At 37.9% G+C, this 22,055-nt stretch overlaps 1 long non-coding RNA gene across 1 annotated transcript; it reads left to right on the top strand.

Moving 5' to 3' along the window:
* Positions 1-1,374: 1,374 nt before the first annotated feature.
* Positions 1,375-14,774, top strand: LOC141728925 (uncharacterized). Its single transcript, XR_012580178.1, has 4 exons — positions 1,375-1,444; positions 1,982-2,086; positions 14,185-14,287; positions 14,376-14,774. It is a non-coding gene; the product is annotated as an uncharacterized LOC141728925 (long non-coding RNA).
* The last annotated feature ends 7,281 nt before the right edge of the window (positions 14,775-22,055 follow it).

Below are 22,055 nucleotides of genomic sequence, written 5' to 3'. Positions count from 1 at the left end.
AAATGTTTCATTGAGATAATACAAATAATAGCTTCAAGATACACACAAAGGAAATTAAATTTCTGTCTAAAGGACTTAGTTTCCCTGATTAATGATCAGAAATGATGCAATGAAAATGCTATTATTCATCGCCCAAACTTCAGTAGGACATATGACATGTGCTTCCATTTTATCTATCCTGCAGGTGGATACCTTTCAGGGGATTTGAAGCTATAGTTTCAAATTCCCTTTAGACAAAGACAACTGAAGTCCACAACATATTTTGTGAAAGAAGGGGGTCTCCCTACATGATTAGTGTAGCAGTATTCTGCAAATTAATTTGGTATTGCTTCTTTGCAGCAGATGGGATATCAGGCACTATGCAATGCTCTAGGCTGGCTTTCAGCTGCTACTCTAAAATAGTGTACATAAATTCTGTATTATACCTGTCATCCCTGTATGAATGTCTCAGATATCCTCAAGCTTTGCAGATAGACACCGATGAAGGCTGAGGTATTTGGCTTAGCAAAGGAAGGGATTCAGCTGGTCACAGACATCAGTAAAACACTGGCAGACAAGGAGCTTTAGCATGTCTTGTGCACTTGAAACAATGTGGGTCATTTTTCTTGGCATTAGAGTCTTAAATTTTTTATAAATATCCTTTTTGACACTTTGTGTTTATTATGTGCCTGCCTTGACTTTCAGCAACATGTCCTTGGTGAGAGAAGCATATCTGAAAAAGAAAACCATAGATTTGAAAACATTGACTGCTAAATTGGCTGTTCCTTCATATTTTACAATATGTTCTTCTAGCCTTCAGATCCAGATAACACTCTTTTTCTTCCTTCATACATGTCAAAGAAAAAAAACCCCTCTCATTTTCTAGTAATAAAGCTGAATTGTGACTATTTCACCATCAGATTTTTTTCTTGACTTTAAACCATGAATCTTCTGTGACTGATATGAAATTATTAGGACATGGATAATTAGGGTGCTGTATTAATCACTGTTAGCAAACTGGAAGAATGATTAAGGCAAAAAATGGCTAATTTCACAGTTTATCTGTGACACAAAATTCTCAAAGAAGTTGTTTATACTGCTGGAAATATTCCTAGCTATTTTATTTTTCCTGTGGAATAAAGTAATAAGAAAGATTAATAGTGACTCTCAGGTGGCCTATAATTTATTCTTTTAATCAAAAAGTAAATACAGAATATTATATAACTCAATTCTTGAAAAAAACCCTAACATTATACAGGATGAAAAACCAGATCTAAGCAGAATTCTTCCTTTCTGCTACTACTCTTGCATCTGAAAAACAAACCCTTAATGTTTAATAGACCCAATGCAGGAAATGAAGACTGTGTCTGACTTTTCTATTGTTTTTCTCTCTGCAGTAGAAAGTTCAAATAACCTGTTTCTGCTAAACAGTGTTGGACTCCCATGGTGGAACTTGCAGAATCCTGTGAGTCTTCCTGTGTTTTTACCACATATTTTATACATGCTTTATGAAGCCAGCTGTTGAATGCAATCTTATCTCTACTTAACATAAGGAATTCTTCTGCCCCCTGCCACTGCTGCCCAGAAGAACCATTTATTTTTGTAAACATTCACTGCAATTTTCTTGTTTATTATAGCATCCTTCAAGAAGAGAAGCATTACAGCTCAATTTAGCAGAAGACATCTTTTAATAGTCATATAAAATGCCTGAAATGATTAACATCTCCTGCAACTAAAAGCAGTTCTATTGTCAGAGGGGTTGCAGTCTGAAGCACTGTTCATGTCCAGACCATAGGAAAAAGTACAGGTCTCAAATCAGCTGCCCGTGCATAGGAGAGCATTCAGCAGTTTGGGCACCATTCATTGCCACTGCTTCCCACTAACAGCAAAAGGGTTGAATGAGATACAAGAGGAAAATGAGACCAGGATTTTTGTTATAATGCCTCCATCTCTGAACAACTTCTCAAATGCTTTGTTGTTAAAATCATGTCCATGTTTTTAGGAGTATAAAAATGGAGAAAAAGGAAAATGTGCAGATGGAAGAAACATCATCATGAGGGCAAAATGGGGCATTGTTGTTTGAAGGGAACAGCTCCATTCTCCAAATGTAAGTAAATGTATAGTAGTGCTAAAATAGATTAGTCAAAACTATCTGAAATCCATTCAAGTCCCTTTCAAACCCCTATTTGCACCCTATAATCCTGCTGCAGGACTGAGGGTACTCCACCGGTGGATCTCAGTTCTAACTCATTCACAAAAGCTGACAACATTGGTTGTCCGAGTTAACTTGTATTTTATCTTCATTTTCTGTTAAAAGGTAGAATAGGGAGAAAGTAAAAATTAGTCTAGATGAAAGTCTAGATTAATCTAGAGGAAAAAATCACTACATCACAAATGCCTTTATTTGTAGTGAAATATATACCGGCATTTGTTTCATTTTCTCACAGTAAAATATAAAGCTATGTTGCAAATTGTGTGAAGATGTATTTATAGTTTTGTTTTCATGCTTATTGTTAGAACAAAATAGATACACACAATTATTGGGTTTTATGGAGCAAACAATAAACAGTGCAATTTGTAAAATTGTGCATTAACAGCCATCATTTCACCCTAATGCATCACTTCTTCCTTAACATTTAAAACCAAAGTTTTATTTTGTTATAAATACAAGCAAGAATACAAGTTACATACCAACACTTCAGGTACACAGCAACAGAAGGAAGCTGTTGTTATTGGTACATTTTGTCCTTGCCTATTTACAGGTCCTTCGAGTACCTTGTAGAGGCAGTTGTCTAAAAGTGGTCTTCATGAATGGACCAACAAACCACGAACTTCCCCTTATGTAACTTATCACCCACATGTTAAATCACCCCCAAAGTAAGAAGGAAAAGGTAAATAGGAGGCAGTACCCCTGTCAATTGACCACCTAGAGACTGAGTGGCTCACACTATTTGACTCACTGGCAGCACTGGTTGAAATAAACCCAAGGTACACTAAATACAGATGGAATTCCATTCAACTTCTAATAACTTTTGAGATCATATGTTTCATCAAACAAATTCTAACTCACTTAACACAGACACAAATCATAGCAGCAAACTAAGTGCCAGAATTTTTACCAAAATTATATTAGCTAAGAGGTTTGGGGGCTATGTGGGAGAGATCTATATGACTCAAGCATTTATGAGTTCAAAATTCCCCTGCAACCAACAGCCACAGGAAAAAAAACAGAATCAAGGATAATAAAATCAGAAAAACCAAAAGGAAAGAGTCAGAGCCTGAGTGAACATATAAAAACTGTTTCATGGTCAGTCACTGAGGTGGCTATGCTTACGGTAACAGCAGAAACAAGACCTGTCCCTCATGCTATTCTGGAGTATTTAACAAATGTTATCCACTCTTATGGCATAGGCAGCATGCAGAAAAAAGATGATCCATTAACAATTGCATATACTTTTCCCTGACTGTTTGCAGTTTTTGAAAAAGTGGCTGCAGGGCTGCTGTTTTCTGATTTCAAAAATTCTTGATGGCACAGAGAACTTTGCAAATGCTTGTCTTCTAAAGGCTGAGAAGGATACAAAACTTTGAAACCTGTGTTCTTCCCTTTTTTAACTTTTCTTAAATTCCATCCAATTTTTCTTCCTCATACCTCATCGCTGCTCCCTGCTTCCTCACCCAAAAAGAAAAAAAAAATTTATGCAAGCATTTGGAGGTGATTTATGTCATAGCAGCTGCTCACAAGCTCAAGCTGACATATAGACCACAGTATGACATAAAACCTAAATGGCAATCATATAACTGCTGCATTTAGCTTGTATTGAACTGTTGATTTCACATGGATGCTATAAAAAAGGATCATCCCTTCTGGCAGATATGAATTTTTATATTATTCCTTTTTTTTCCCCCCAACTTAAGTCAAGATTTGAGAATCTGTTGAAATCTTTATTATTGTTCACTTGGTTTTGCTTTTCCTGCAGTTTGGTTTCTTATTTTCAGGGACATTTCTTTCTGTCACTGTAGCATTGTCAGTTTGTTCTCAAAGCTAACAGTCCAACAGACATCCCTTCCCACCATCTCTGATATGAAATCAAATGGCCCAGAACAGTTCAGTCATCGTGGTAAAGGAATAATAAAATTTCTATTGTACAAGGTATTCAGGAAATGACAAGACATCAATGGGTGCTTAAGCATGTACTTTGCACTCTGGAAAAATATCTGAGATCTCTGATGGCACTAGGAAAAATTTAATAAAACAAGTGATGAAAGTACACAGTCAACAGAAAAAATGAGAAACTAATTCTTTGTGATATTTAAGTGCAAGTCATGAATTTTTCTGTATTGAGAGTTTGAAGGTATTGAGAAACAAAAGTTAGAAAATCAGGCCAATCACCCAACTGACCCCTTCCTTCAGGCTTGTACTGAAGGGAAACCTTCATTCTAAAGACAGCACCAGGTATTTTTAATCTTTATTTTATAGCTTCATAGTTGACAGCATACCAATAAGGAGAACGAAATGCTGTCGAGATTTTTTGTTTGTTATTATTTAGCCAGGGAAAATCTATTTCAAATCCATCCTCCTGTTTCAAGGTTTTTCTGTAAGTATATCTGAAATTTAGTAGGGAAGCGCTAAATTTTAGCATGCTGGATAAAACATAATGAAATGGCTAAAATCAATAAACAGGATGAAATGGTCATTGCTATTCCAAACTTGTTTCTTCAAATTGACAGTTGTTAAGCCTTTTTCAACTAAATTGAGACACAGAGTGGATGACATACCATGACTAGGGCTTACCACATGAGAGGGATTTTCTTTTTAGGCTCCTGTGAATTTTGCTGTGATCTGTAAGCAAAATTTGAATGCGGTTTTAGTATTGCATCAAAAAAGATACTCTCTAAAGGCAGTAAAAGGAAAAAGTTGGTCTGTTTGGTTTTTTTAGTGACTACTCACGTTTTTGATATATTATTTAAATATTTTCAACAAAATACTAGGGGAAAATATGTTTCATAAATCAAAAGAATAGTGGGCATTGGTAGATGTTAACCCTGTGTCTGGTATCTAGGCTTTAAAAAAGAGGCCCTAGTGTTGTTTGTAAACCTATAGTGCTTGTAAATTTTTTCTGAAAACGTAAAATTTTTACCTTCTCATAATTTCTGCATTATTAATATCCTCTGAAGAATTTGCTAGCTTACAGAAAAAGGCCTAAGTTACCCCAAAATAGAGTATAATTTTGCTAGGTGAAAATGTCCACTTGCAGGAAGGGGAACGCTAAGCCCTCTAGGGTGGCGCTATGTTTCTGTATGTGTGTCTGTGCATTCCCAGAGGAGGCACAGGTGGAATGATGCGTGGGGGATGCTGAGAGGGCCTGGTTCATGCCTGCTTATTTGGCCCAGGGCTCTGCTGCTCTCTCTCTCTAGCCTGCAGATAGGAATAGCATGGCTCTGTGGGAGCTCTGTATCCTGCAGTTAAGGCAGTGGGTTGGAGGGATGAAGTGGAGCACCTGGAGGCCCCCAGGTTTCTTTTGCATACAGCTTAATTACTGACTTCATGCCAATAAAATGAATTTCACCTGTGGATTGTAGTGCATGTTATCTAAATGGATCTTTTAGACTGTTAATCTATATTTTTAATCCTTCAGTAACTTTGTTACCTATTGCTACCTTTTCAGAATCCCTGAAAAACCTATCTTACACACTGCAAGAAAGAGAGTTTTTTGTTCTTATTTGACTTCTCTTTGAAGATGGTGGTGAAAGTGAATGACAATAAGACATAGGAAGCTATTTTAAATTTCCCTTTAGCTAAATTCACTTGGGGCTCAGAAATATGCAGCATTTAATCACCACCCAAGATCTGCAAAACACTGTGAGTATGCTCACAGTGAGTGAAAGAGTTTTGTAGCATTGAGGCCAGAGAAAATCACCCTCCATTATGTTGGCACATAAACACTAAGACCGTCACATCACTGAATCAAGAGCCTCTTAACAACCTGCATGGTCAGGCAAAGGCTGCACTTAGAACCTGGTACAGATCCACAAGCTCTTGGTGTCCCCAAGTTCTTTGTGCACCAGTGTCAAGGCCAAAAGGTGAGCTCTCTGTCTGAGAGCTGGCTTTCCCACAGAGCTGGTGGTTTTAAGGTAAATTCCCTAAAGATGGAAACAAGGAAAGATGAGCTAATATAAATGCAACTAGGCAGTCGGGTTCAGGTAATAGTCGCTGCCTGGGTAATTTATAGTTTTCAGCTTTTCTCAGTATTACTGGTATAGCGGACCTCAGAAACTGTATTAAGCCATAGGCTGTTATGGGTGCAAAATAATATGTACAGAGCATGAAAGAAAAATTGCAGAGTGCTTCAATATTGTTAAGTTTTATTTTAACTTTGTCTTCAGACTAGGTTACAGGAGTTAATCCCTATCCTTATTTCTAATAGACAAAGATTAATTGGTCCTCTTTATCAGAACATTTGGTGATTAGGAATGTTCTTCTCTCACATGTATCTTCCATCACTGAGTGTAGCCGCTCAATAAAAAGATGTGCTCCAAACCAGAGCATCCATTTTTCAATATAGCAATGTACAGCAACAGGTTACTGCTTTTGTAAAGCTATTACTTTTACTGTCAACATGTCTGCTGCTAGAAGCTGTCTCATTAGACAGGATAAATTGGAACAGCCTAAGAAAAATTTGACCAGGCAAGAAATTAAGTTTTATTATATACCTAAACACACACAGGTAAACATGTGTGCACACACATACAAGACAGTGTGACTGAAAGAATAATCATAACATCAGTGGTAGAGTGCACAGGTGAATATTACATCTGTGAAACAGAAGTAATTGTTATCTAAATAGAGACAATTGGATAATGTAAATATAATGACACTCCTATCAGAGACATTTAAGTAAGCCATGAAGCAAAAATATCCAAGACTGGAGTGGGTTCACCTTGGCTGGGTGCCAGTCGCCCACCAAGCTGTTCTATCACTTGCACTTCTCAGTTGGACAGGGGAGGGAAAATAACAGTGAAAAATCATAGTTTGAGGTAACACAGTTTACTAAGGGAAAAATGGGAGGCTGTGCATGCAAAAGAAAAGAAAAAGAAACTAAATTGTTTTCTAGTTTCCACCAGCAAGTAATGTCCAGTCACTTCCCAGGAAGCAGGTCTGCAGCATGCATAGGAATTGTTCTGGAAGGAAAACATAATTAATTAATTCCCTCCTCCTTTTTTTCTTACAGCTTTAACTAGGTAATTAAACCAGCTTTATACCCACACACAGATGTATATATTTTGTTAACTACTATTCCCCATTAGTTCACAGATATTATTTTCCTATTCCATGGACTTTCTCCACCCCTTCAGATGATCAAAACCAGCCATGATTTAGACTCCATTCCATCAAGACAGATGATCAAGACAGGAAAAGTAGCACAGCACCAGCCTGGCTTGAATAATCATCATACTCTCCTTGTTCCTCTGCCCTGGTTCATGTCATTACTGCTACTTTACTTCCTGTGACATACAGCAGATTATTTACCCCAGAGTTAAATCTGCTTGAGATGTACACCAGGTGTCCCCATCCTTCTGCATTACCCACCCAGTAAGCCCAACTTTTGAGCAAAGACGATCCCATGTCTGCATTTGCCTTTTCCAATGGGAGGAGAAATCCACAGGGTCTTTCCCAACTACTTCCTTATGTGAAGTTGTCTCCTCCCCCATGTAGGAGGCCTGTTTTGGTTGGATCAGGATGGTTTGCAGTTCCTCTGGTGGCAAGCAACCAAGTGACTTCTGCTAAATTTGCATCCTGTTGCTTGCATGCCCCATTGCCTAATGCTCTCATCATAGTTTTTAGCAGTCCTTTATATCTCTCAGCCTTTCCAGAGGCTTGAGTGTGATAGGGGATGTGGCATATTCACTCAATAGCATTTCTTTGTCCAAAAGAGGTTTTTTTGGGATATTTTGGAGGGGTAAATATAGAAAAATAGAAACAGATTTCCTAAGAAAATTAAAAAATTAAAGTTATATTAAAGAACATTGTAGTTGTGTCATTTCAATATGACATACCAAAGAAGGCTCTGGGATGTAAAAATAAACTAAAAAATGTGAGGAGTAATTGATTTCCCTGTGAAAGCTAGTTTAATCATGTAATTTCCTTAGTGACAGAGACATTAGAATTGTAATTCCTGAGGGTACACAGATGAAGGAGTGAAGTGAGCCAGCACTGAAGTTCTGGCTTGGGTTGTCACTCATAATTAAGTTTACAAGTGCCTGGTTTGATTGCATGTGGAGCAGTGGTTCAATCTGCTTTAAATATTTATCCAACAAAAGAGATTTTACTGTACAAAATCTTTAGGAGCTGAGAACTATCAAGCTAGGCTTGGGTCTTCAATCATTTTTCTGACCTCTGATTTCACTGTATGTAGATACACACAGCTTACATAAGTATAAATTTGCAAGATAAATTAGTAAGCCTCCACTGTATTTTGAATTTTCCCACTTGGAGAAATATTTGAGAGTATATGTATATTACGCATACGAAACCATGTTCATGCACAGACACATTAACCTGTCTGTACAAACATGTACTTTCTCCCCCATTTATTTCTCTTGTGTTCCTGTTAGTATTCACATCTAACTTGTTTTTCTTGCAAGTAGTGTGGGAAACACGGTCTGCAAATTCTACCACTTTCATAATCACATTTAAATACATCTGAAGAGCAGCAACTACAATAAAACAGCCAATTTCCCTCAATGGATAAGAGCTATCTAGGTCACATATTTTAACACAATTACTATCCAATATTTTGGGAAGTAGAAACCTGGGCCAACACTAAAATGACAGCTGCAACTTCATGTCAACAAAGGGCAGTAACCTCCAAAGCAAAAGCAAAATAGTGATAGCATCTCTATTCATGAAAGAGGTGCTTAATACTATTAATATGAGAGGATTATCTTTGATATCTTTTGAATTTCACTTTTCGTGAAGAATTTGACCAGGGTCTCAGTTAAACAAATGTATGAGATTCTTTATACTTGTGGCTCATTTTTTGCAATTTTACAGTAGCATTTCTCTCTGATATAGGGGGATTGTGTAACATTTGGTTTGTTTGAGTTCTGACTGTCATTTTTCTTTTGGATTCTTACATTCCAATTTCAGTTCCACACTAGCAGAAACTGTGGGAATTTCTCAAGAGACAGCTCTGGATACAGACCCTGGATTGTCCAATCATAGAGGGCAAATCTGTATTGGAAAGGTGCTTAGGAAGCCAGTGCATCTTAAACCTTTGTTTACTCCATTGCTGTAACTTGTGTTTGCTTGGCAGGAATTCACACATCTCCTCTATGTACTGTTCCTCTTACACTTTGCTATTATACCTGCTTTCATTCATTATCTAATGCGAGCTTGCACTTCTCTTTATTTTTTTTTTAATTCTGTATCTGCAAATTCTGTATTGCAAACCAGCGTTATTCAATTTCATCTGCGTCTCTTAGAGCAGTTGTCAGAGCAGGTGGGGACCGCTGTATGATGAATTAACTTCCATGGAAATAAATATAGTAGCTTGGTGTTTAAAGGTGAGATTTATTCAGTGGAAGAACATAAATACTCGCCAGGTGGTACTTTGACAGAGGTTTGCTTTTTGTAGTGCAAAAAGATCTATGTAGTTTTTGCATCCAACAGCAGTTCTGAGGGGAAGCTGTGCAATGTGGTTGCAGGAAGCAGTAGGAGAGGGATTGCTCTGCAAACAGGACTGGGGTCCCTCTGGGCAGCCCCAATGGACTCAACAGGGCCTGGGCTGAGCAGAATGCCAGGGTCCTCTGTGACAGTGGTCACAGGGGTTTTCAGGTGAAGCAAGAGACGAGAATGTTGACTCCATGATCAGAAGGCTTGATTTATTATTTTATGATATATATATTACATTATAACTACATTAAAAAGAAAAGGAAGGAAAAGGTTTCCCCAGAAGGCTAGCTATGCTAAGAATAGAATAGAAAAGAATGATAACAAAGGCAGCTCTCTCCAACTCTGTCCAAGATAGCTAGGTCCTTGATTGGCCATTAATTATACACATCCAAGATGGGCCAGTCACAGATGGACCTGTTGCATTCCACAGCAGCAGATAACCATTGTTTACATTCTGTCTCTGAGACCTCTTAGCTTCTCAGAAGGAAAAATCCTAAAGGAAGAATTTTTAGTGAAAGGATGTCTGCGACAGTCCTAGGCTGCCCTGGGCTCCTTGGCTTCCAAGTGAAGCTGCCCTGACAGGCTATTTGGGCTCATGAAGTCCTCCAGGTCCTGACACATGGACCAACAGATTATTTTCAAAATAAAGAAAATGTCTCAAAAAATGAATACATTTATTAACCACTAGATTAGGCCACCATCTCATTCCAGTAGTGAAAGCATTAAGGTATGTAAGGTAATATTACCCTGAAGAAATAAGTTCAAGTTCTAATATTTGTTTTTCTATATTCTAATACATTTGATAGACAAAACCAAAACAGAAACTTTATATTTTATTGGTTCTTTGAACTGTTTACAAGTGGGTAGTTTTATTTGCTAAATACATTACCTGCTTTCATTGCAGCAATTCTTTAAAATTTCTTTGGCCTTCTTGCCTAACAACTTTTATAAAAAGCAATGCCACTGCAGTTTTATTCCTACAAAATACAGTATTTGATCAGCTTGCAAAATACTGACTGCAATATTTCAGAATGCATCAACCTTTCCAAAATGATTTTTTCCAGGCTGAAAATGCAAATGCTGATGACACACTATTAGAAGGAAACTTTATGCCTCACATTTATAGCTAGCTACAGTAGGGTGTATCCATTTTAAGGATTAAAATCCCATGCAAACACATTAAATTAAAATGTAAAGCGGATTTGTGGCTGTGCTTATGATGGCAATTATTTCTTCCACTTATTTGCTAAAATCCAGACAACAAATACACCAGTCCACTTAATCTAATGCTCAATTAGCAAGGCAATACAAGCCTTGCCAGTGTCTCTGTAGGCATGCATGAAGAAAAGGCAAGAAGGACATTCTGAGCTTCATACTTAGGCCTTGTCACTGAATTAATGTTGTACAGGTTTTGGGCACTTGGCTGAAATAGGGCAAATTCATACAATCTCGTACCATGAAATATGCGATTAGCTATCAGTGTCTTCAAGGGGAAGAACTAATTTCCATATGAAATGACTGTTGTAAATTTAATTTGTGTTTCCAAATAGTTGAAAGACAAGATAAAGTAATTTTATATGAGACTTAATATTTTAAATGAGTCTTGCAGATGTTTACTCTGCTGGTTTTTTAGTCTTTATATCAGATATTGACCAGAGATGAGAAGGTATTTATTTTGCTGCCACAGACAAACAAATGAAAAGTATATCTTTACTGTAGAAAGTTGTAAAACCATCATGAGAAAAATCTAAATTTCCCAGGGGCAATTTTTTTACCATAAATTTGATCCATGACTGTTCCTATTTTTTTGACATTGTTTGCACTTCATTATAGATTCTCTTTCTTTCTGCAGGCACCAAAATTTGATTAATTTTGAATTTTTACACAAACAGGTGCTTATATTTGTCAGTGTTCTTGTCATGAATAAATATGGAACTTTTTTTCCTTTTATGGAATAAATTGTGATTGAGAGCTGGCAAAGATATTTTTGCAATTTTCCAGTCAGTAGTTTGTTGTGCTTTTACATGTGGAATCCTCTTCCCTTATGTTATAGTGGCATATATGAAATACCCTTTCAGCAACATATTTTCACGCAGGCTTTTAAAAACTTTGGTGATTTTGTTTGCTTGTTTGTTTGTTTGTTTGTTGATGAGTCAAGGAATTCTTCTCATCTTCAAGCTGAAACACCTTGGTTCTTCTTGGATGCATGCAAGATTTGGCTACATCTGCTGCCTCCCATTATTCATTCTTATGTCTGCCTATTGCTTCTCTTGAGTTCTGAGATTAGAAGGATAAAGAGAAAACTGATGCAAAAGACTTCTGTTTAAGAGTGATACCTGCATAATTCATGAGGAAATACTTCCTGCAATAAAATGCAGTGATCACACCTCTGATCTTCAAAAGATCCTCACTGTTCTCAGGGAGATTCTGCACAAGAATCTGAACTGCGGGTTGGAAGAGTTTATTATTGTTACTCATTACATTCAAATAGATTGTCTGAATTCAGATAAATATCTGAAGTTTTTTCTGCTAATCTGAACTAAATAAGTGGGATTTCACCATTATTGCTAATTATCTTTTTTAATTATCACATTAAAAAGGGTGTGAGGGACCTCCTTTGCCAAACAACATATTTTTTCCTCAGGTTGCTGTGACCCTGGGCATCATATCTGTGTGACAAAAATAGTATGTTTGGTAGAGCTTTATTGTGGTTTTTGAAATATTATTTCTTTCCAGTTGGAAGAACTAATTCCTGAAATTATAACAACTTTTTAATAGTATCATTTATTAATTCTTGGTGTATATATAGTTAAATAAATTTATTTTGTGAAAAGCGCAATCAAGTTATGATGCAAAAATTCTCCTTTAGCTATCATACAGAGTATCACTGGTAATTATTTTCCATACAGTACAAAGGAGACAAGTTCTTTTCCCTGTTTCCAGATGGCAAAGATGGAAGGTAATTGAAATTATATGCAAGCTACAGCATACATAAAAAATATAGTAAACAAGCCATATTTTATGACAGCATCATTAGAGTGATTTAAAGGTAAAGCAGCCTTTGAGAGACTAATGATTGGTAATTGTCAAGTATTTGTACTGACTAACTGCCTTCAAAACATGTTGCAAAGACTTAGAAATAGATTATATTATCTATAACATCCACAAAGATTAAATATATTGACACATAAAAATAAAAAAGACAAAAGTTAATTATCTACAGCTTTGTGTTATCAGGGACAGAAATTGATGTGCAGGTTCATATTTTGCTGGAATTTGGGAGGTGTTAGGAGGTTTGATCTGACATATTCTGACCAGGAAACCTGATGTCTGAATATTATAGTGCTTAGACTACTAGACAGTGTGGTGTACACATGCAAGACACCTGCTGTTGGTTTCTGAGTTGCTTTTCAGCAAGATTTGTCTTCTGTTATTTAATGCAAAATTGCATTCCCTCCCCTCCATAATACTTCAATAACATGGATTCTGGTTTAAAAATTAAAAAAAAATACTACTCAGCAGCACAGAACTCACAAGGTGCAATTAGACTAGCTCCATTAGCTTTTGTAGCAGCTGAGGATCTAGCCCAAACTATTTATTACCTTCATCAGGTTATAAATTACTTTGGACCCATATGTTTACATGGTTGACAAGTGGTTTGCATAGAAGTAAAAGCACTCTGCCTGCAGCTACCATTTTACCTCAAACATGAATTTGCAAAGTCACAGGTACTCCTAACAGGAATGTTTGCCCCAGGTCTTCCATGCTCATGCTGTTGTTTTGAATGTTAAATAAAGCACAGCAACAATTCAATGTATCTTTTGCAGTGATCACCCATTTTCTGAGCTATTATAATGTCTGTGTTAAGGAAGCTCTCATCTGCCCAGAGCACATTGCAGATGTGAAGGATGTGGCAAGACTTGCAAGACAAGAGAGAGATGCTGTGAAAATATCATCCCAGCCTTGTAAAAATGCTCTAATCTTATCCGTAGAAAGGGAACCACCAGGAACAACTGTCTACTTTCTTACTTAACAGGCATAGGTCTTCTTGGACAGAGGCAACTCTGGAGCATTTGGAGAGCTTCAGAAAACCTTTAGGAATGAAGGAGGCTGTTCCATGAGAGAGTGAATTTCATTGAGATGCAAGAGAACCACAGGAGGAAACAGAATTACCCACAATTTCCCAGATATTAGAGGAAAAAGAGCAGGAAGAAGAAAAGAGGTATAATTGCAGAGTGAGGTTTCCTGTGCAAGTGCGCAAGCAGAAGCACCAGCAGTTCAGGTGGAAAGCACATTCAATCAACACAAACTCTTGCCTTCTATTTCTTTCTCCTTCCTCCCTCACAGCATCTGCCTCCAGGATGACTAATCCCAAGTTACAGACTGCAGAGAGTGCGACTGACTAAAAACACTGCTCATGCACTTGTACCTCCTTCTTAACTTTAACTTCCTAGCTTTGAAAATGACAATGCTGGACTTTTTCATACTGATCCTGATAACCAAACATGGTGCCAAAATATTTGTTTCTCTAGGATGACTGGATATCCACCTGAAGACTGGTTAACGAATCAAAGAAATGAGTCAGGAAAGCAAGACCATGAATCGTTCTCTGAGGCCAAGTAGCCATGACGTGAGGTATGTACATTGTGCCTGAGTCTCCCCATGCTCCATTCATTTTTCCTGTGGTGATAGATCATGAATAACTTTAATTACTTTTTTTCAGTTCAAAGGTCATGAAATGATGTAAAAGCGCCAACATATGTCATATCCACTGGTGTGAAATGTGTGATGCTTTCTGTAAATTCTCATTAAACCGAAAAAATACAGCAGACCACATGTCAGGGAACTCATATACTCTTGTAACATAGTCACCTTAACTCTGGCAACCAGGCCACTATTTAGGCCCAAAACGTGTTGGCTAACAAGGCCCTGAATTTTACACTTCAATGAGCTCTCATCTCCTGCAACAAACTTCTCAAAGATGCAGGCTCACAAACCACAACACACTTCCAGAAGCTCCCCACCCCCAGTACAAACTTCCATGTGGAGTAGAGGGTAGAATGTGATAGCAGTGCTTTGCCCAGTCGGAGCAAGGGAGGAGAAAAATAAAGGCTGAAAAGAGTGAAAGGGGACAAAGAACATCATCAGTCCTTAGGTCCTGTGTTGGTCCTACCATGTGGTTGGTCTGGAGGTAGGGCAGTAAAACAAAGAAAATGAAAAAGAGGAAAAAGAGGGGGCTACTGATCCACTTCCTTTTATGATTAACTTGGTGCATGCCTCTTAGGCAAACTAGATTTTGTATGATGGTGGTGCACAGTACTGCTCCACCTCTGCAGAACTTTCTCTTCTATTTGCAATTGTGGTGGTTTGACCAGGAAGAAGTGGGAATTCTGGGAAGCTGTGGTCAAACCAATGAAGGTTTTGAGTTTGAGACTGGCACCTGGTGTAGCCAGTGGGGTTTGGACACACCTCCGAGAATACACAGGGGTTAAAAAGCAGAGCTTCGGCCCTAGGAAGCTCTCTTGGGACGTCGCGGCGAAGAGGTCAGATCTCTTCCCCCGTCCAGTCGCTGCTGCTGGGCGGGGGAGGGGCAGCCATGCGGTAGGCCCGGGGCCTGGACAGAGATGGGGGTGAGAAGGCCCTCAAGGATGGAAGGGTGGAGGAGCCCCAAGAGACATCGGGCAGCCATTCCCCCCCCCAGGAGGGAGAGAGAGGGAGAGTCGGCGAGACGGAATGTGATAGCAGCCGGCCCAGGAGGAGAAAGGGGGGAGAAGGGTGCAGCCCGGCCGGCCGCAGCAGCAGCACGTGTGGGAGTATCATCGTTCTGAGATAGACAGAGACTGAAAGTTTTAACCCCTTTCTTTCATGATTGGGGCCTTGCAAAAATGCTAATCCTCCTCGAAGCTGAATGAGAAGGGAGATAAGAGATGAGATGAGACAAGGACCTGGCCCGAAGAACGTGGAGATGATTGAATGGGGAGAGATGATTTGGAGTGGCCTTTTGGCTGGACTTTTCTTGTGGCCATGGACTCAGTTGTTCCTGTGACACAGAGACTGCATTTAGGGGGAGGCAGTGCCTCAGAACCAGGAGGGTTCATCATGAGGACCCCCGGCCCCAGGGGGTTGGAAAAATATGGGGGGGACAGATGTCCCAAAGCAGAGACTGTGCCTTTTTGGAGTGAGACAAGGCATCCTTGAAAGACAACCCTAAAAGCAGCTCTGGTCCATGCGTCAGTGGTGAGAGCACTGGGCATGGAAGGAAGATGTCACAAGCGGCAAAAGGACTTTTTTTTTCGGGCGGTGCCGAAGTGACAGGGAAGCACACGAGGGTTCAGTGTGTTTCCAGGGGAAGCCTATGGAACAAGAAGGACTCCTTTCCTCTTCATGAACTGAAGTTTGAGTATACTAAAGTGTGGTGCCAGGCTGGGCAGTTGGGTGTTTTGGGAGAATGTATCGGATTGGGAAAGTCAGGTAGTGGGGAGGAGGAAAGTGGTTTTTGTAAGGTTTTCAATTTTTTTCTTTTCCTTATGGTCTTTCCCTATTTTCCTGTAGTTTAGGTAATAAAGTGTTCTTTATGTTTAAGCTAAAGCCTGTTTTGCTTATTCCTGGTCACATCTCACAGCAGACACCAGGGTGAGGGCATTTTCATGGGGGGCACTGGCTCTGTGCCAGGCTCAAACCATGACAGCAATTTTCCTGTTGCATCAGTAAGAGTCTTTGAGAAAAAATATGCTTATGCCTGGGCCTCTACAACACAGAAATGGCATGTAATAGGAAGCTACAAAACTATGAAATAGCATAGACAGGGATTTCTTTGTCCTCCTCTCTGACAGTACAGAAATAGGGACCATTAAATTAGGTGAGAAGTACTCAGATTCCAAACAAACAGAAATAAAGAATTAAACCTTTGTCATTTATTGTCAACATTAATTTCTGGGGTGTCAGATGTTCACAAAGGCTCATGAGAACACTGGGCATTGATCTGTAAAAGGGTTACCAAATATGCACATTCAGCACAGACAGTTCTCTGTACTGAACAAAGATGAACACTGGAAGTGTATTTTCCTGTGGGAAGACAATTAAATGTACATGTCTTCTTTTAAAAATCCCTTTATGCTCCTGATTACATCTGTGTTCTTGTTCATTTTCCCCCTAAGAACAGGCATCAGCCCATTCCTGGGATCAGTAGAAAAACGAAGAATATCCAAATGATTATGGCAGATGATGAGTTTAGAAAAAAAAAAAAGAGCTGGAATGGGAGATGGGAGAGAAAGATTAAATAGTGATAGATGTGGAAACACTGAAGGACGTCAAGCAGAGGATCACAACAGCTCACCCTCTTCTCTAAAGTTTCAAGGAATTAGAGGCTCCTCCTGGAATTGCTTTACCTGGACTTATCACAAGATGAGGGAAGGGAAGGATTCTAATGGTCTCTAGGATCTCAACATTTCCCAGCTCCCTCCTTTTGTTGGAATGGATGAGCTTTAATTAGGAAATTGTTAAAGAGAATCTCCCACAGCTTGACAAGTCCTCAGACTCAGCAGGTATAAATAAAAAAGTCAGAGGAGAAGTGTAAATTTTACTGTAATTTTACAAATATTTAAGCACTTCTATCCTGCAACCCACTAATAGACTTCATAAACCATGAAGACAGGGAAGGCAGGTTAGCAAATTTTTCTGAATAAAAGTAGAGATTTCATCATCAATATCTACATTGTTTGTGTTGATAAATCAGTCTTTCTGCAAAACAAAACAAAAAAAAACCTAAATTAGTTCTCCTATAAAAATACCTTTGCCATTTACTCTGCCAGTGTGCATTAGGAAGGGTTTTCTTCTTGCAAGACAGCTTCCAGTTCAAGCCTTGCACTGAAAAATGACAAAAATGTAGATCCCTGTAGTTTTGTCAATGCAATTAGTTAACTCCACTGTTATGTGCCAAAACACAATGAGATTTTTGAATTTTAGAGTTTTGCAGTTTGCATCAACAGAATATTTTTAGTAAGTTTATCCATTTTTCACTGTACCAACAACAGCTGATCTTCCCCTGCCAAATTGGACAGCAAGTACCGGTGTGGCAATGGTCACATTCCAGTGAAAAAACAACGAATTCTCACGGCAGTGAGCTGGCTCTGTAAGTCAGAGCAGCCTTGCAGAGTGGTGCAGTTTGCAATTCCTGTTGTCATCTCAAAGTCAATAGCTGTTGATCAGCTTCACATGTTAAATGTGAAGGAAAGAGATCCTAAAGAAAATCCCTTCTGAATCAGCACCTCTGCTTGTGCTGTTTCCTTGCTATTCCTCTCTTTTCATTCTCTTGGTGCAAGTGCAGCTGCAGCTGGGAAAGAAAATGTAAATGTAACTGCTGCTAGTGCAAAAATTGCAGCCAAAAACTATTGATTAGTGCAGCAATTGCAAAGTTGCAGCTGTCCAGATAAATATATCTATCCATGCTCAAATCTAAGCTCTACAGCAACGACAGATGGTTTTCCTATCATTAGGGCTGCCATATTTCAGACTATGATTTTTCAGAAGGAAATAGTTTGCTATGACTGAGCAGCTATATGCCAAGAATTCCTGGACAGATAATAGAAGTGCTCAAAATCCTGAACATTAAAACTTCCATCTGGAAAAGACAAAGTGTTATGGAAAACCTAGACACAAGGCAGCCTTATCTCAGATGGTGGCTTAAGAATATTAGAAAGGCTCACTCTGGCTACCCAGTAACAGATGTATCCTGGGCTGAAAGAGAGGGATGATGAGGTTTTTAGAATTTGTCCCCAGATGCACTACATAATTGGTCTAGTTGGTTCTCAAGAAATACAATATCATTAATTTAATTGAGCACAAAGACTGGAAACAACATAAAATAGTTTGAGATATTACTCACAGTATTTAATGCTTAATATGGATGAAGTATCACTGTGGGGAGTAATAACTTATTAGGTAGCATTTGTCCCATGTGATGTTACCCATCTAAAAATTACCTATCTAGTCACAGCTGGTCCGTTTCTACTCAATATTCAAGGCAAAGTAAATTCCCTTAAGATAGAGATCCACTCTATACTGAAACAGGAGAGAAAAATTTCTCCACTCTTTCTAAAGGAGTGGATTATACTCGGCAGTTCATACAATGAAATAATTCTAATTGTTCTTACTTAAAAGCATCTAGACAATTTTTTCTGGTTTTAACTGCTGTGCTGTTCAGCTCAATGGTCAAAGTACATAGACATGTGCCAAACTTGGCTTTCAATATCAGTTGGCTTTCTGGTAGCAAAGACAAGAATTACCACACGCATATCATATGTTAACCCGGATTACCCTTTCAGTAATATCTAGATCTCAAGACCAGAATAGTAAAAGAAAAACATTTTTGCAAAGGGAATAGCAATTAACTGTGAATGGACAAATATTTTCCATTACTGAGGTGAAGTTGTAGCTTCTTATAAGGCTATATTAGTGAAATAAGAGGTGGACTAAGAAAGGATTTGAACTATCTCACACATAACACAATAGGCAAGGAATCCAATTTTTTCAAATTATCTGTTTGCTTTTATGCATCTAAATGTGAGGCTAGTTTTAATGGTTATGATAACATCAGATAAGGTTTCTCCCTTTAGCAATATGCTTATCTTACCCATAATAATTTTAACTACCCCTTCCCTTCCCTTCCCTTCCCTTCCCTTCCCTTCCCTTCCCTTCCCTTCCCTTCCCTTCCCTTCCCTTCCCTTCCCTTCCCTTCCCTTCCCTTCCCTTCCCTTCCCTTCCCTTCCCTTCCCTTCCCTTCCCTTCCCTTCCCTTCCCTTCCCTTCCCTTCCCTTCCCTTCCCTTCCCTTCCCTTCCCTTCCCTTCCCTTCCCTTCCCTTCCCTTTTATGGCTTGGCTGTAAGGAACATTTTAAAACCAATCACTAATTTAGTTCCAATTCAAGATAATTTCAGGAAATACCTTTCATATCGTAGTGAAAAGACAAAAGTGCAAATCAGATAATTAGATAATTTATTAGAACTCTCAGTTTCTTAGTTTATAGTGATAAAATACTAATTTCATGGGTATCAAAAATACTGCAAATTTAAAAAATTAAATCTTTCACATTGATCTCTCTAAATGACTTAATTACTGTTTAATTATTTACATATTTATAGGTTAAAAGTTTTTCAATTTCTTAACTGAATGCTTGTCATGGGTTTGGGACAGTCTAAGTAATGTTTAATCAAAAGTCAAAATATAAATTTCTACAACTGACAGGATACTAACATCTCTTTTTCTGTGCTGGAATTGACTCCAGAAAAACAACTTTTTTCCCCTATCTAAATGACTAGTATTGACTGACAAGTTAGATTTTCAGTACAATTGTTTTTCAGGATCTAGTGTTAGCTTTAAATAGTTGTTCTGCAGCAGCTTGAACAGCTGTATTTTCATTCAGTAGTATATTCCCAGAAAAACAGAACAATAGCTTAAATTACACTAGCTACTTCACTGCTGAACAACTTTTCTAAGTAACAGGCCTGCTTGCTCAAAAATATAGAAGAGATGTAGCCATTTCTTGTGGTTAAATTTTTCAGCTTCCTTAACCCAGAAAAAGCTCCAAGGTTTCCTGCAGAACAGCTTCCATGTGTAGTTATGCTTTGCCATCACATAATTTTGGAAAGCCTTACAATTTGTAACAAGGTCAATAATATTGAATAACATGTTTAAATTAATATTTTTTAAATCTTAGTATGTATTTGATAATAGTCCATATATATTTGTTACTCTCCAAAACTATCAGTGTATCAGTACTCTTTAGAATTAGTCAGCAAATAATTATTTCTTGTTGCAAAACCTAATCTGAATCCATAGGACCTTGTATTTACATTTCTAGGCCAACAGGAAAAAAAGATTTGAGGTAAGTGTTATGTGTGTTTAATATATTTGGGCTCCCATATGTTTTACATTTAGTGTCTCATGGCTATTTTCCTCTATGTTTTAACTGATTAAAAGCTGCACTTTACAGCTATTGTGTGAAAATTGGGTGAAGGGGGTGTAATTAAAATCTTACTATGTGTAAGGAGAAAATGTCCTTTGTCCAAAATTTCCCATGAACTTGAACACCACTGTGCTTTTTACCTCTGTTTAGAAACCTCACTGGACACCTTGTTAGTAGTGCAAGCAATGGAATTTAGAAATCGAATATAACATATGGATGATATTGCATAAAACAATGGAATTTAGAAATCGAAGGAAACCAGAACAACGAATTCTCTAAATGTGAATTTCTCCAAACAATTTTCTTTTTGAAAGTTTTCATGTCTAATTTTTCAGAGAATGGATATTTAAATTATCTGCTTTGTACTACTTCCAAGTTTTCTGGATCATTATTAATTATACTTTTAATATGTCTAAATTGGTTTGTGGGGAAAACTTCTCCAAAGTAGCACTTTAAATGATGCCTATTTTAATAAACACTTATAAATGATCTGAAAACAAGGCTTCAACAATTTTTTTCTCAGGTGCAAATTTAGAAGCTGCAATCTAAATATTTTACACAGACCTGTGCCATCAAAGTGTCCTTATAAACTTATTTGTTATAGGAAAATGTATTTTGAGTCATGTATTATCAAATATAACCTTGTATTTCTGATGTTGTCTAAGATGTAGTTTATTGAAGATCTTAGAATAAGAAATTACAAGTTGTGTAAGAAAACCTAAATGAATCCAAATTATACTATTGGCATCACACAATGGCACCTATCTCTGCATAGTCCATATTTAATTTTATCTATACTGCAGTATAGTATGGAAGAAATGCAGATTCCCAAACTGATCACAGTTCACATACCCAGGAACTAAGAGATTTATAAAAGCATGTATTTTACTGAGGCACTAGGTCATAACAACATTGCTATTTAATATATTTTTGTTAGGAGTTTATAATGCAGTTTGGGTCTGGATGTGACCGTGGATTTCAATTCAGCTTTTTAATATTCGGTTGCCTTTGTGTCCAAATCTGTCTCCTCTGGCTGGTCACATGGTTTACTTCCACTAGTGCCTTATGCTGTGAATCAGCATCTCAATATACCAGTAAGGCAGAACCATGCTGTAATGGTTGTCTTCTCCTATGGATCTTTCCCTGTTATTATTATTACTACTGGTGTTTATTTAAGGCTACATCAGTTTACCACATGTGTCATACCAAGCAGCAGAGTGCAAACTGATTGGAAAGATTAGATTTTGTTCATTACAAGGAGGGATATTACTCTGCAGACACACCAGAAATTGTGTTTTCTAGCCAGCTTTTGTTCCAAACTCATTTTAGAGAACATTAAAGCATATGGCAATTTGAGATATGTATGCGGCTTTCTTGCATTTAAAAAAAATTCTCCTGGGAGAAAAAACGAATGCACCACCTCATTTTGAAAACTGTAAGG

The sequence above is a fragment of the Zonotrichia albicollis genome, chromosome 4 (genome assembly GCF_047830755.1).
Source record: "Zonotrichia albicollis isolate bZonAlb1 chromosome 4, bZonAlb1.hap1, whole genome shotgun sequence".
In the NCBI taxonomy this organism is placed as follows: Eukaryota; Metazoa; Chordata; class Aves; order Passeriformes; family Passerellidae; genus Zonotrichia; species Zonotrichia albicollis.
This window is presented reverse-complemented; position numbering and strand designations above follow the sequence as displayed.